A 15,067-nucleotide genomic window follows, 5' to 3' on the forward strand; every position below is an offset into this window, starting at 1 on the left:
CCTCAGCTAATAAAGGCAAGTATCCCATATGCCTTCTTTACCACCTTATCTACCTGTTCCGCCGCCTTCAGGGATCTGTGAACTTGCACACCAAGATCCCTCTGACCCTCTGTCTTGCCTAGGGTCCTCCCATTCATTGTGTATTCCCTTGCCTTGTTAGTCCCTCCAAAGTGCATCACCTCGCACTTTTCCGGGTTAAATTCCATTTGCCACTGTTCCGCCCATCTGACCATCCCATCTATATCGTCCTGCAGACTGAGGCTATCCTCCTCGCTATTTACCACCCTACCAATTTTTGTATCATCAGCGAACTTACTGATCATACCTTTTACATTCATATCCAAGTCGTACATGTGGACCACAAACAGCAAGGGACCCAGCACCGATCCCTGTGGTACCCCACTGGCCACAGGCTTCCAGTCACAAAAACAACCTTCGACCATCACCCTCTGCCTTCTGCCACTAAGCCAGTTTTGTATCCAAAGTGCCAAGGCACCCTGGATTCCATGGGCTCGTACCTTCTTGACCAGTCTCCTGTGCGGGACTTTATCGAAGGCTTTACTGAAATCCATGTATACCACATCCACTGCGTTACCCTCATCCACACGCCTGGTCACCCCCTCAAAAAATTCAATCAAATTAGTCAGACATGATCTTCCCTTGACAAAGCCATGTTGACTATCCCTGATTAATCCTTGCTTCTCCAAGTGGAGACTAATTTTGTCCTTCAGAATTTTTTCCAATAATTTTCCTACCACTGATGTTAGGCTCACTGGCCTGTAGGTCCCCGGTTTTTCCCTACTCCCCTTCTTGAATAATGGTACTACATTAGCGGTTCTCCAGTCCTCTGGCACATCCCCTGTGGCCAGAGAGGTTCTGAATACATGTGTTAGAGCCCCCGCAATCTCCTCCTTTGCCTCACACAGTAGCCTGGGATACATTTCGTCCGGGCCTGGGGATTTATCCATTTTTAGGCCTGCTAAAACCGCCAATACCTCCTCCCGCTCGATGTTAATATGTTCGAGTATATCACAGTCCCCCTGCCATATTTCTATGTCTACATCGTCCTTCTCCATAGTGAAAACAGATGCAAAAAATTCATTTAGAACCCCTCCTACATCTGCCGGCTCCACACACAGATTGCCATTTTTGTCCCTAATGGGCCCTATTTTTTCCCTAGTCATCCTCTTACCCTTAATATACTTATAAAACATCTTAGGATTTTCCTTTATTTTGCTCGCCAGTGTTATTTCATGGCCCCTCCTTGATCTCCTAATTTCTTTTTTAAGTATCCCCCTGCACTTTTTGTACTCCTCTAGGGCTTCCTCCGTCTTTAGCCTTTTGTATCTGCCAAAAGCCCTCCTTTTTTTCCTAATCCATTCTCGTATATCCCCTGACATCCAAGGTTCCCTGGAGTTCTTGGAACCACCCTTGACCTTTACGGGAACATGTTGCCATTGTATGGTCTCAATCTCCCTTCTGAAAGACTCCCATTGCTCCGATGCGGATTTTCCTACAAGCAGCTGATCCCAGTCCATTTTGGCCAGATCCTGCCTTATCCTATTAAAATCGGCCTTCCCCCAATTTAGAACCTTTATTTCTGGCCCCTCCTTGTCCTTTTCCATGACCACCTTAAATCTCACCGAATTATGGTCACTGTCACCAAAGTGCTCACAAACTAACACTTCTTCCACTTGGCCGGCCACATTCCCAAGAATTAGGTCCAGTACCGCCCCCTCTCTTGTAGGACTTTCTACATGCTGGCTCAAAAAGCTCTCCTGGATGCACGTTAAGAATTTTGTACCCTCTAAGCCTTTTACACTCTGAGTATCCCAGTTAATATTGGGGAAGTTGAAATCCCCCACTATTATTACCCTATTATTTGCACAATTTTCTGAGATTTGCCTACATATCTGTTCCTCTATCTCCCCCTGACTGTTTGGGGGCCTATAGTACACTCCCATCAAAGTGCTTGCCCCCTTTTTGTTTTTAAGCTCCACCCATATGGCCTCATTAGAGGAACCTGCTAATATATCATCCCTCCTTATGGCAGTAATTGATTCTTTAATTAATATTGCGACCCCCCCTCCTCTTATACCTCCCCCTCTGTCTCGCCTGAAGATTCTGTACCCCGGAATATTGAGCTGCCAGTCTTGCCCCTCCCTCAACCATGTCTCTGTGACAGCAACAATATCATACTCCCATGTGTTTATCAACACCTTCAGTTCATCCACCTTATTCGCAAGACTCCTTGCATTAAAATAGATGCCATCCAGCCTTGCCCTTACATATTTGCCCTGTCTTCCAAGCTGACTTGTTTTTTTCTCTATATTTGGCTGCACATCACCCCCTATTGTAGCTCCACTCTGTATCCCATCCCCCTGCCAAGTTAGTTTAAACCCCCCGCAACAGTGCTAGCAAACCTCCCCGCAAGGATATTTGTCCCGCTCTGGTTCAGGTGCAACCCGTCCGACTTGTACAAGTCCCACCTTCCCCAGAAGCAGGCCCAGTGATCCAGGAAACTGAAACCCTCCCTCCTGCACCAACTCTTTAGCCACACATTCATCTGTTCTATCCTCCTATTTCTATACTCACTAGCCCGTGGCACTGGGAGTAATCCAGAGATTACAACCTTTGAGGTCCTGCTCTTTAATCTTCTACCTAGCTCCCTAAATTCTTGATGCAGGACCTTATCTCCCTTCCTACCTATGTCGTTGGTCCCAATGTGGACCACGACCTCTGCCTGCTCACCCTCCCCCTTGAGAATGCCCTGCAGCCGCTCAGTGACATCCATGACCCTGGCACCAGGGAGGCAACAAACCATCCTGGAGTCACATTTACGGCCACAGAAACGCCTGTCTGTTCCCCTTACGATAGAATCCCCTACCACTATAGCTCTTCCACTCTTTTTCCTCCCAGCCTGTGCAGCAGAGCTACCCCTGGTGCCAGGAAGTTGGCTGCTGCTGCCTTCCCCCGATAAGTCATCCCCCTCAACAATATCCAAAGCGGTATATTTGTTTGAGAGGGGGACGGCCACAGGGGACTCCTGCACTGCCTGCCTGCTCCTCTTACTCTGCCTGGTGGTCACCCAATTACTTCCTGCCTGTACAATCTTTACCTGCGGTGTGACCATCTCACTAAACGTGCTATCCACGACGTTCTCAGCATCGCGAATGCTCCATAATGAATCCATCCGCAGCTCCAGTGCCGCAATGCGGTTTGTCAGTAGCTGCAGCTGGATACATTTCCCGCACACATGGTCGTCAGGGACACCAGAAGGGTCCCTGATTTCCCACATAGAGCAGGAAGAGCATAACACGGGGCTGGGCTGTCCTGACATGACTTACCCTTTAACTAATTAATTCAAATTAAATGAATCCCACCAATTTCACTTCAATTAAAAGGTATACTCAAGGGCCCTTGCTGAACAGCAGTCCCCCACTACACAACAGAGACCCGAGAATCCACAAACTCTAACCTTAGACAAATTCAGCAGGAAAATACTCAACAGCCAATCACTTACCTCTTCCTTGGTGACTTCCCACTTGGATTACTTTTTGCTTCTTATTTATCTTCGATCCAGGAGTTAAGTCCCTGAAAACAAAATATAAAATCGAACCTACCCTTTAAATTCCCTCTACCCCCCAAAAGGTTAGAGGAGGTGGGAGGGTGGGAGTCACTACTCGTGTAGTGTCTCGGGTTTAGCAACCGCTCCACCTATATACGGGTACCAATGAATTGGCCCCGCCCCTGCCTTTGAAAAAGCCCGCGAAGCTCTCTCCCCGCTGGGGAAAAAGACTCACGTAGGTGAGTTTAATTACTCACCTCAGGCTCCCGCCGCTCCAACCAGGTCCGCTCCTCCTTCCCCGCTGCCGACCGCTCTGTGGGAGAGAGAAAGAAAGGCTCCTCCTCCGCCGCTGTCACGCTGGACGTTGGTGGAACTCTTATATGTGAGATTATGATCTTATGTTCTCCTGCCTGAGAATTACAATCCTATGTCCATGGAGCCTACCTTTTCCTTCATTAGCACAAAAAAAGCTCTATTTGTAATACACAGGCCAGCTTACATTGTGGAAAAACTTCTGCTTTGTTCAGCAGGAGTGATTAGAGACAAGAAGCGAGAGTGTCTGAGGAGCAACATTGACATTTGAAGGGCAAAAGTTCCTGCAGTGATTTAGAGCATGAAGAGTGAAATTTCACTCCTTTTTGTGACTCAGCGCACAGTTTTGTGTCTAGCACCATACTTGTCATCTACAAAGAAAAAAAGCTCCAGACAGCATCAGGGATTAAAATGGTGGAAAAGGCCAAATCCTGGATAGGAAATGGGTGGAGATATGTGGAGTGTCAATAGTATCTATAGTGTTGTTATTTAAAGGAAGTTTCCTCACTTCTAATATATGAGGGGTCTTCATACTTGTTTTGACAGGGTTATTGGTTTTTACTGTTTATTAATGAGCAAGTGGCATAGAACTTAATATGTTTGCATGCAGTGATAACAATATGAACCACCTACATATAAGTTCCAGTGGAAATTTTCCGTTTAATGTCCTGACAATGCAATTCAACTCTTGTATCAACTAACACCATCCCACTGACAACCATTCCCTCCAAACTATCCAAGTAGCTTCTTACAGCGAGCATAAATGTGTGTGGAATTAGAGATAACCATACGTTGTGAACCCTGGTAACTCGTACTGTGGACTGCGTAAACTTCTCACTTTGGAGGGAATAGGCTTTAGACCTATATGTCTAGACTAGATTTAAATTCTAGAGGTGAAAGGTCAGTGAATGTTACAACTTGAGATAAGTACAAAATTCAGCCCAAGGCATGACCGTTAGGTAAAATGGGATGGACCATATGTTTGATGTGAGCTGAGTCTTCAGTACTTCACTGACTACCTACCAAAAATCTCACACCGAATAGGAAGGAAGGACTTGAATTTTTATAGTGCTTTTCATGTTCTCAGGACGTCTCAAAACGCATCACTGCCAATAAAGCACTTTTGAAGTGTTGTAAATGTTATTACTTAGTCAAATGTGGCAGCCAATATTGGTTGACTTTATGAATTTGAAGAACTTCACGTATGATTTTCTTTGCTTTTCTCCTTTGTTTCCTGAAGGTGCTGACTAATGTTAGGTATGTTTCAATAGACACCAGGCTACCCACTGGTACCTCAGCCAAGTGGCTATTTTGAAAATCAGTTTAGGCAGGCTCTTCAACAATTGGGCCATTACGGTCAAGCTTGTATGTGTGCATTTACCAGCAGGGTCATTGGGTAGCGATCAGGAACGGAAACTCTGGCTGACGTTTCCTCTTCCTAGCCCAAGGTGACAGTCAATCAAAGGTTTTCTACTGCTGCCAAGGCACACTCAACACAGCCTGTAGATGAGATCTGGGACCTTCTGTAGGGCTCAGTACCACATCAGGTGGTGCCCTTCACCACTCAGCCAACAAAAGGGCTGATTCCTCAGCTGGGCCCTCCTGATCAGGAGGCAAGCTTGCAAGGAGCACTGGTCAGAAAATCACAGGCCTACAGACCTAGATTCATTTAAACAGATGCAAAATCAGGGGCTGCCGGACTGGGCCTTGATTCCCTGGCCAGCACTCCCCGTGCGTCTGCTGAGTGAGATTCCTTCTCTGATTGTAGACATCTAACTTGCATTAGTATCTGGTGCACAATCCAATCAGGTCATTGGCTAGCCTTAATCTGTGCACAATATTTAGTCATATTTCATTACTTCTTGTCCTCATCTACTGACAGTGTCTCGTTGTAACATAAATAGTTCACCTAAATTGCCATATCCTGTATGAAGAATAAATAAATGAACACCACCCTAGTGAGCAGCCTGGCCTATTCTCAATAGAGCCATGTTCTTTTTTGGCAGAAGCCTCTGGTAATCAAAATCTGTGAGGATTAAGGAGAGTCGGGAGCTGCAACAGTTATTACTCCAAAAAAACTGACTTTGGAACAATGAACTAGAAATACTGCGCTAATCGTAGTCAAATTAATCTTCCAATATACATGCTTCATTTTTCCGATACTTCCTTTCTCGAAGGCGCTGACTTAGTGAGACTGTGTGGTTCGCAGGCAGTGGCGGCCATTCAGTAGCCTTTTTTCATGTGAGTGTTGGATTGTGTTCAGGAGCAGAAGTCCTGGCCGATTTTCTAAGGGTCGCTGAGGCAACTCCAGGGTCCCAGCCACTGGTCCAATTGAGATCAGCTAATTCAACAAACATCTCAAATCAAATATGAAACCTTCTGGTCTGTACAATGATGGGGCAGTGCATTTCCACACAGCCACTGTGGGAGCTGTGTCTGCTTTTATATAATTCATATTACATACGAATAGGAGTAGGCCATTCAGCCCCTCGAGCCTGCTCTGCCATCTGATAAATTCATGGCTGATCTGATTGTGACCTCAACCCTACATTCCCATCTAACTACTATAACCTTTGACTCCCTTGCTAATCAGGAACCTATCTAACTCAGCCTTAAAAATATTCAATGACCCTGCCTCCACCACTCTCTGGGGAAGGGAGTTCCACGGACTCACGACCCTCTGAGAGAAAAAAATTCTCCTCATCTCCATCTTAAATGGGAGACCACTTATTTTTAAACTGTGGCCCCGAGTTCTAGTCTCTCCCACAAGGGGAAACTTCCCCTCAGCATCTACCCCTTCTAGTCCCCTCTGGATCTTATATGTTTCAATAAGATCACCTCTCATTCTTCTAAACTCCAGTGAATACAGGCCCAACTTGTCCAACCTTTCCTCATAAGATAACCTCCTCATCCCAGGAATCAGTCGACTGAACCTTCTCTGAACTGCCTCATATATTCATAAGACATTTGCATTAGTTGACACCAGTACAATATATTGGAACAGAAAGCTGCACAGTCCAATTCACAAACGGATAAAGGTTAAGGAGAGGGAATCACTCTGTTCTGTCAGAACGTGAGAGGCCACAACAGAAAAAGGTATAACTGAAGATCAAGGAAGAGAAGAAACAATCAGAGCCTAGTTAGCCCAATTTACCTCAGGTGGATGGGTGGGTGTGTGGAGAATGTATATTTGCACAGATTGCAGATCCAGTTAAATAACTTGTTTGGGTAAAATGTAGGATAAAGTGAAGCTCACTCGCTCTGTGCTGCTGCCAGTAACCTTTGTAGAATCAATTTCTCTTGATCATCATGCAAAAAGTATCGTAATTATTGGAATAGCTCCCACTAGTTTCTGCTACTTAGTCACTGTTAAAAAATAACACAGCCTAACATGAATGATATTGTTCCGATTAACTTACTGCTCATCCAACGGACCTGGCGGTTCCAATGTTTGCTTCGCTGCTGCTGAAAATTCAATGTAAACTGTAATAAATAAAGCGCCCCCGCGGGGTGGGGGGGAAGGAATGGACATCTGTTTATAAACAGACTTTCATATAATTTACATTTTAGAAGTTTCCACAGTCAAAAACTGATTGGTGTTAGCCTAAATGTGAACTGGTGCAGTTCACTGAGATAGAAAAATATTCAAACAAAAAGGAAAATACTGCAGATGCTGAAAATCTGAAATAAAAACAGGAAATGCTGGAAATACTCAGCAGGTCAGACATCATCTGGGGTTAACATTTGAGGTCGATGACCTTTCATCAGAACTTGAAGATGTTAGAGATGAACAGCATTTAAGCAATTGTAGAGCCAGGGGAATGGGGGGGGGGGGGCGTGGAAGAAAGAGCAGAGTTGGGGAGGAAAGAACAAAAAGGGAAGGTCTGTGATACGGTGAAGGGCAGGAGTGATTAAATAACAAAAGGGGTAACGGTGCATGGCAAAAAGGGGTGATAACAGGACAAGTAAAGTAACAAAAGATGGGTCCAGAGGAGATAGAAATGATTACAGCAGAATAACAGAAGAGGAGGGAAGCATGGAAGATCTGGCAAAGAGGAGAAGGCTCCTGTGGCCCGGGAATGTGTTGGAGAAAGTTAGGTAGACCCCAGGGGCGTGGACCACCCCACCAGTCATGTACTGATAGGGAACCCCATCCCAAGCACCAGCTCACACCTCCTCCACTCCCAGTGCCTCTGGTGCAGCCAGCCTCCATTACCAGCACCTGCTGTCTGAGAAAATGGGAGCGGTGGTTAAGATCTAAAGTCATTAAACTCGATGTTAAGGCCGGAAGGCTGTAAGGTGCCTTGGAAAATACTCAAACCTTGGCTGAGTGGAAAGATGGTAACAAACAAAGCATCGAGAGCCGTCAGAAAAGTAACATATGTAAATAACAACAACTTGCATTTATATGGCACCTCTAACGTAGAAAAACGTCCAAAGGTGCTTCACAAAGGATAAAAACGGGCACCGAGTTAAAGAATGGATGAAAATAACAGGCCTTACAGAGAAAGAAAGGGAGCGAGAGTCCAAACAAAAACCCAGCAGGGCTCAAGGTCAAAGGGACTCACAAGCCTGACATTCCCAGTGTCAGTACATCTCTCAGATGGGACACTGCAGACTATCCTAGCCACAGCAGTGTTCTGTGATTAACTTTATCTCCCAAGGGTGACACTGGGTGAGACTGACTGTTCTAAGAGGGCTCTGTGAAATGACACTTAAACAGTTATCAGTAAAAACCAGAGGAATTTGACAATTCAGGCATTAGCTCTTGTCCAAGTGAAGCAGCCTGACCTCATCAGAATTTAGGAGTAAAAGTTGGACCAGAAATGGAAATAACCGACAGGATAGCATTACAGAGAATACTGAAGGAAAGCTAATAAAACAGGAATAACAATCCATCCCCAATTATTTCCGCTCCTCTCCCGACGATGGTAGGACCGGTTTTCAGGTCTGTGTACGGCCTGGGCAACAGGCAGGCTCCCCAGGTCTCGTAGCTTTTCTGATTGGAGGAAGGCTGACTCTACTGGACCTTTCGTAATCAGTAGGGGCGGCATGTGCCTTGCAGGAGGCCCACGTCCAAAGGTTCGCTTTGGGGCCCCTACATTTTACTGGACAAACTTATCACTGGATCCACTCAGGGCCTCTGGTCAGCCCCATTATAATAAAGGCGGGCAGATCCCAGCCCATATTGGGCTAGGTGCTCTCAGCTCAGCAGGGAATAGCTGGAAGTGGTGTGTCAACAGTTTTAAAAAGGGCTGCTGTTAAAGGTCACTGGGAAAATGTAAAGGAATGTGGCTACTTAAAGATAAGCGGCTGTGTAGGGGGCACAAATAGTTTGCCTTTAAAATGGCTGAAAACATTGTAAATAGTTATTTCAACTTTCCAAAAAGGGGGAAAAAAATGCTAGGAAAACCAAGTGGCTGACATAATAAACATGGATGTAGGAAACAGAGGGAGAGAGATTCAACACGTTTCTTGCATGAAATGGGCGATGAGGCCAACACATTCCCGAAGATGTCGGCCTGAGGCACGAACGAAATTAGGCTCGGCCTTCATTTGTACAAAGCCAGGTTGCTACAGACACCAATTGGGCATCTCGATGCAGCTCACTGGTGGGGGCCTGACCAATTCCGACTGGCTCCGATGCCGATCTGGCTCATCAGGTAGGTCTTGGGCCGGGGAAGCGAAGCGGAAGGGGCAGACCTAGGATGGCAATGGTCCGCAGTAGTTTTGTTCAGCCAGGTGGAGCAGGAGTGCTATCATACAGACTGAGAGGCTGTTGGAGACAGCAGTGTTGGAGGCAGGGCAGTAACACGGTTGGTAAAGGCAGGGCAAGGCTCTTCATAAGTAGTGTCTGTTTCTTGTGCTTTCGCAAAAGTATTACAATGTCCTTACACACAGCCATTATTTTTTCAAGGGCAAATATCACTGTGTGCACAGCTAAATAAGCTCTTCTGTCCTTCACATTATAGGGTGCCTTGGAAGAAGAAGTCAGGTCTCTCCGATGCCAACAGGGACATTTGCAGAGCTGCAGTCACTGCCACTTCCTAAACAGTTTTGTGCTAACAGAGGCCAAGCTTATCTATACTCCTTAGAGACAAAACTGTACTATAATCACTATAGATTATGACAACAATCTACATTTATATAGTGTCTTTAACGTAGAAAAAACATTCCAAGGCACTTCACACTGAGCCAAAGAAGATATTAAGAAGGGCGACGAGCAGTCAGTTCAGCCTGAGGCAGTAACTGGGGAGGGGGATGGATTCGGTGGCAAAGGTACAGAGTTTGTGGCGGGGACCGAAGACGGTGGCTTCTGTCCTCCCAATGCATAACTTGGTCCGACATCAAACTAGATGTCAGACCAAGCAGTCTGACAACACAAAGGCAGTGCAGGGATCAAGAGAGGTGGTGCAGAGGCAGAGTTGGGTGCCATCAGCATATATGTGCCAATAGGCAGCATGTAGATGAGGAAGAGGGAGTGCAAGGATAGCTCCTTGGGGAACTCCAGAGATAAAGGTTTGGGAGCGGGAAGAGAATCCATTGCTGGAGATACACTGGCTGCAAACGGGTGGTCAGAGTGGAACTAAGTAAGGGTAGTCCCATTGTGCTGGACAAGGGAGAAAGGGCATTGGAGAAGGATGGTGTGGTCGACCATGTCAAAGGTTACAGAGTAGTTGAGGAGGGTGAGAAGAGAAAATGCGCAATGATCACAATCACAAGGGATGTAATTTATGACTTTGGTTAGGGTTATTTTGATGCTGTGACACGGGTAGAAACCTGATTGGTGAGATTCAAACAGGGAGATTAAAAAGCAGTTTCACTTTTGTTGAGCAGTGTGGGCAAGATCTGACTCTGTGCCAAACTCTGCCTAAACTTGTGGTGGACTTTCAGGGGAGAGACAGTGTATTGCTGATGTTGTGCATAATATACTTAACAATCCTAGTGACAACTATGTCAATATCTCATATTATTTATATAATTTCTTTTATTCTTCCAGCAGGTTATTTTTTCTCCCGATCTATACTGTCCCCTTCATTGAAGCACCTCCTGCACAACTGGAAATGTGTACACAAACAGCACAGAATCATTAGGATGGGGTCTTTCCTTTTGGTTTCCCCCATCCCTTCGAGGTCTTTCCTCGGTACCTCCCCTAATTGGGTCGGAAAGTGACAGGCATGTTTTGGGGGTTTTGTGTTAGATATTTTCTCGGGTTTGGCATCATCGACCATTCCTGTAAGCAGAACTCTCATCCCCTACAATCTGAAGGGCACCTTTTCCTGCCCAAAATCTAGGTAAATGATACTGAGACCCAGAGATCACAACAGGGAAATCCTTACACTGCAAACTGGCTAATGCACATGCTGCCACTTGATTCTCCTCTCTTTAAAAAGTGGACCGTATATTTACTCTACCAGATCAAAAGTTGGGCTCGAAACAAAAGATGGCTTATTTAAATAAAACGAGGAAAGGAACAGTGTGCAGAATAAAACACTTCACTATTCTGCTTGATACAAAAAAAAGTTGCTGCACAATTTCTCTCTCTACATAGACTTTAAAACCGAAGCTCACGTCTTATGCTGTGGAGCAAACTGACTGGGCTTCTCTGCGGGACAACACAATCTTAAACATAGAATCTGTCTGCTGGCTGGCTGTCCATCCAAGCCACACATCTCTGCTTCAGTGAGCAGGTTCCCCACGGAAATACAATCCAAGCCCCTCGAAATTGAAGGGATAAAATTCAATTACACATGACTCGTCCGGAGGGTAACAGTCGAAACGCACTGGTTGGGACGAATGACCTGTTTTCGTGTTGTAATTTCTATGTAAGGCTGTATTTCCCTTGTCAATAATAGATGCATAACCAATCGTTGACAACGGCATAAGATGACTGTCATGCAATATGAAATTTGCAGCCATTTAGCACCTTAGACTTCCAGTTGTGCTTTTCCTAGCAATTTGCAACTTGTGCAGATTAAGGCAGCCAGCGTCCTGTACTCATGGTTTTTCTTCTGAGAAATACCCCATATGACCCTGGGTGATTACCCCTTACATACTGTTTCCAGCAATAAAGAATAGAAGTTTAAAAAATCAACACATCCAAAAATCCATTTTCTGTTACACTGACCCATCTTCTCATTTCCTGACAGAGGCTAGGGTCGAGTTCCTAATAAATTACTGTCAGACTGAGCTAATTCTGTTCTTAGAACAAGATTGAAACTGAATACCAAGAGAACCAGCACTGGGGTTGCTGGAAACCTGAAACAGACAGAAAATGCTGGAAAGTCACAGCAGGTCAGGCAGCATCTATGGAGAGGACGGACAAGTTAATGCTTCGGATGTGGAACCCTCTTCAAGAGACTTGAAACTAAACATGTCCCTTCTCTCCACAATCAATGTCTGACTTGCTGCGTGTTGCCAACATTTTCTGTTTTTGCACCAAAAGAACTATTACTGCATCCTCTCTCGTACAGAAGTTGCTGAAAATCTGAAGCTTTGAAATAATAGACGATCCAGGGCAGGGTTTAGGGGTAATGTGTTGGCCTCTTCCCCCACCACCCCCTCCCTTCTCCCACTCCTGTCCTGCACATGGTGTCTTTCATTGGAGTAATGTTCCACAGACATCAGTTGCTCCCTGGTACTCTGCCCAAGTGTTCAGCTGGCTACTGAACTACAGTTTGCCCAATCCTATCATAAGTACACTTCCAGAAGGCATTGCTGGGTAGCAATCAAGAACAGAAACCCGTATCAAAAGGTACTGGGGCCTATTGTATAACCTCAAGGGTTGCCCTATTTGAAATCAGCTAACTCAAACACACCCTGGGGAATTGGACCTGGGACCCTCCTGATCTATATGACTCAGCTACTTACTGGATAAACTCAGTGGCCCAAAATTTAGAATCATAGAAAAGGTTACAGCATGGTAGGAGGCCATTCAACCCATCGAGTCAGCGAATTTGCTGTCAAAATAATGGTGAGGCTAATGGCACTCACTGCTATTAATGCGTAAATGCTACAGCAACTTCAAGTGAGGGGGCAGATGAGCGGCTAAACGTAGAAATCCAAAAGTTCCTGTCTGGGTTGCGTTGCTCCACTTCACAAAAACGGCATCTCGCTGACTGACTCACCATTGAATGGTGTGACGTTGCTGTATTTGCGAGGTAGATACTAACTAAACTCGCCACAGAAGGTTAAGTCAAGTAATTTCAAGACTAAATACTGTTAACGATGTGATAAGTGTTAATTACTGCCAGTCAACCTCTCTGGCACTGAAAATTAACTATTACAAGTGGTGGAGTCTCATTCCTTCAGCTTTTAATTGTTGGAGATTTTTTTTTCCTTTCTCTATTTTGACTCTCTTAATCCAATCTTTCTTTCCCTCTCTTTCTGGACCTGATTTGACATTGCATTCACCCATTCTAACTTACGCATCCTTCTCAATCCTCGCACTGTTAATTTCACAATCCCTCAATCTGATTGATTAAGGAGATACACAGTTGCTTGCTTTGTAGAGGGCGCTGCACTGTTTCCATCTCCCACTTCCAGCAACTTGTGGTGCAAAATATCATTGAGATTAAATGGGGACTCTGTTCGTTGCCCTGCTACAGCAAATTCTGGGCCAATGAGTCATCAGGGTAGATGCAATGGTCTATAACCTCTGCTAGTGATGTGGCTTAATGATCTGATCCCACGCATAGTGGAACCCTAATCTCAACAGTGTCTTAGGGTGGGGCAGGGGACAGGCACCGAGTGGACACTAGGCTTTCCTCAAAAGGAAGTGAGGGAAAAATCAGAGGGTAAGGCCCCTACCCTGGACAGCAAAATCCTGACTGAATCCAATCTAACAGTTGGAAAAATAAATCAGTTGCACATTCAGAAAGAAATACAAATGTGCATAAAATGCAGGCAACCAGTGTAAATAGAACATTATTTACATTTTAAAAAAAGCATTAAATAGACATATATAAAAATGAATAAAATATGGCTTACAAAAACATGTAACAGAACAATAAAACATTTGATCAAAGTGCAATTAAAGCAAGGCTTGAATTATTATTTTTTTGCAGCATTTGTCCTGCCCAGAATGTGTGCAGTTGAATGTTAACCCAGCTGAATCAATACCAGTGGCTATTATTAACTTTTCCAAATATGACCTGTTACTGTGCCATGCATAGATTGCTTTTGAAGACTGAAGTGAGATCTTATGGAGGCATTACCCAAAAAACAATTACAAAACAAGGTCTGCTGTCTGATTACCAGGGCACATCAGAGAAAACTTATTTGGATCTCAAGGCAAGGACAGATACGCTCAAAAGGTTTGAGACTCACCCATGAGAGTGACCTGAGATACATAAGCCCAAATAGTCTAGGGTAAAAAGGTTTCAAAAGACACAAAAATACAACTGACGCAGACAAAACTATTAAGAGTTGTGGTCAACACACTCATATGGTGTGACGGTAGTCACTACTCCCTCCCCCTTTCGCACACAAATAGTGTAGCTATTTCTGCATCAGGGTTCATACACACCCACCACTGTGCTGATCAGTACGGGAGATCTGTTAACCTGCAGATTCAATAACCCATTAAAAGGTGCAGCGTCTTCCTGAATAATGTTTTTGCAGACTTCTCCCCATTTGCTTCAAATGCACAACTGGATGATATGAAATTTGTTGAAATCTATCACTAGCACATGACATCATTGAAATAAAGTGCGCACACTTCTATCCCCAAACACAGGATTTGCCAAACAAATTCAAATAAGATGGTTCTCCTTTTGGTCTTTTTCCTGTGGTCATTTCATTACTTTTTCCACAGAAGCAGCAACAATTCCCTCTCTGTGTTTGTAACATATTGTACTATTCTTTATAATACTGTGCCTTATATTTGAATGAAAAGGATTTGATAACACAAACTTTTATGTGGGAGCCTTTTTATATTATGGAACAAAAGCAGTATTACTCAGTTGAGCTGTGTGTTTTTCATAACCAATGTTTCAGAATGTTTTCGTCAGGATGAAACTGTTCCAGTAGCCATTGTCATCAGTCCCTGCCACAAACTCTATCTCTCTCGCTGGCCACTGCCCGAGTCTGAACCAGACTGTTCCCGACCTTGGCATCCTATTTGACCCTGAGCTGAGCTTCTGACCCCATATCCTCTCCATCATCAAGACCGCCTACTTTTATTTC

The sequence above is a fragment of the Heptranchias perlo genome, chromosome 9 (genome assembly GCF_035084215.1).
Source record: "Heptranchias perlo isolate sHepPer1 chromosome 9, sHepPer1.hap1, whole genome shotgun sequence".
Classification (NCBI taxonomy): domain Eukaryota; kingdom Metazoa; phylum Chordata; class Chondrichthyes; order Hexanchiformes; family Hexanchidae; genus Heptranchias; species Heptranchias perlo.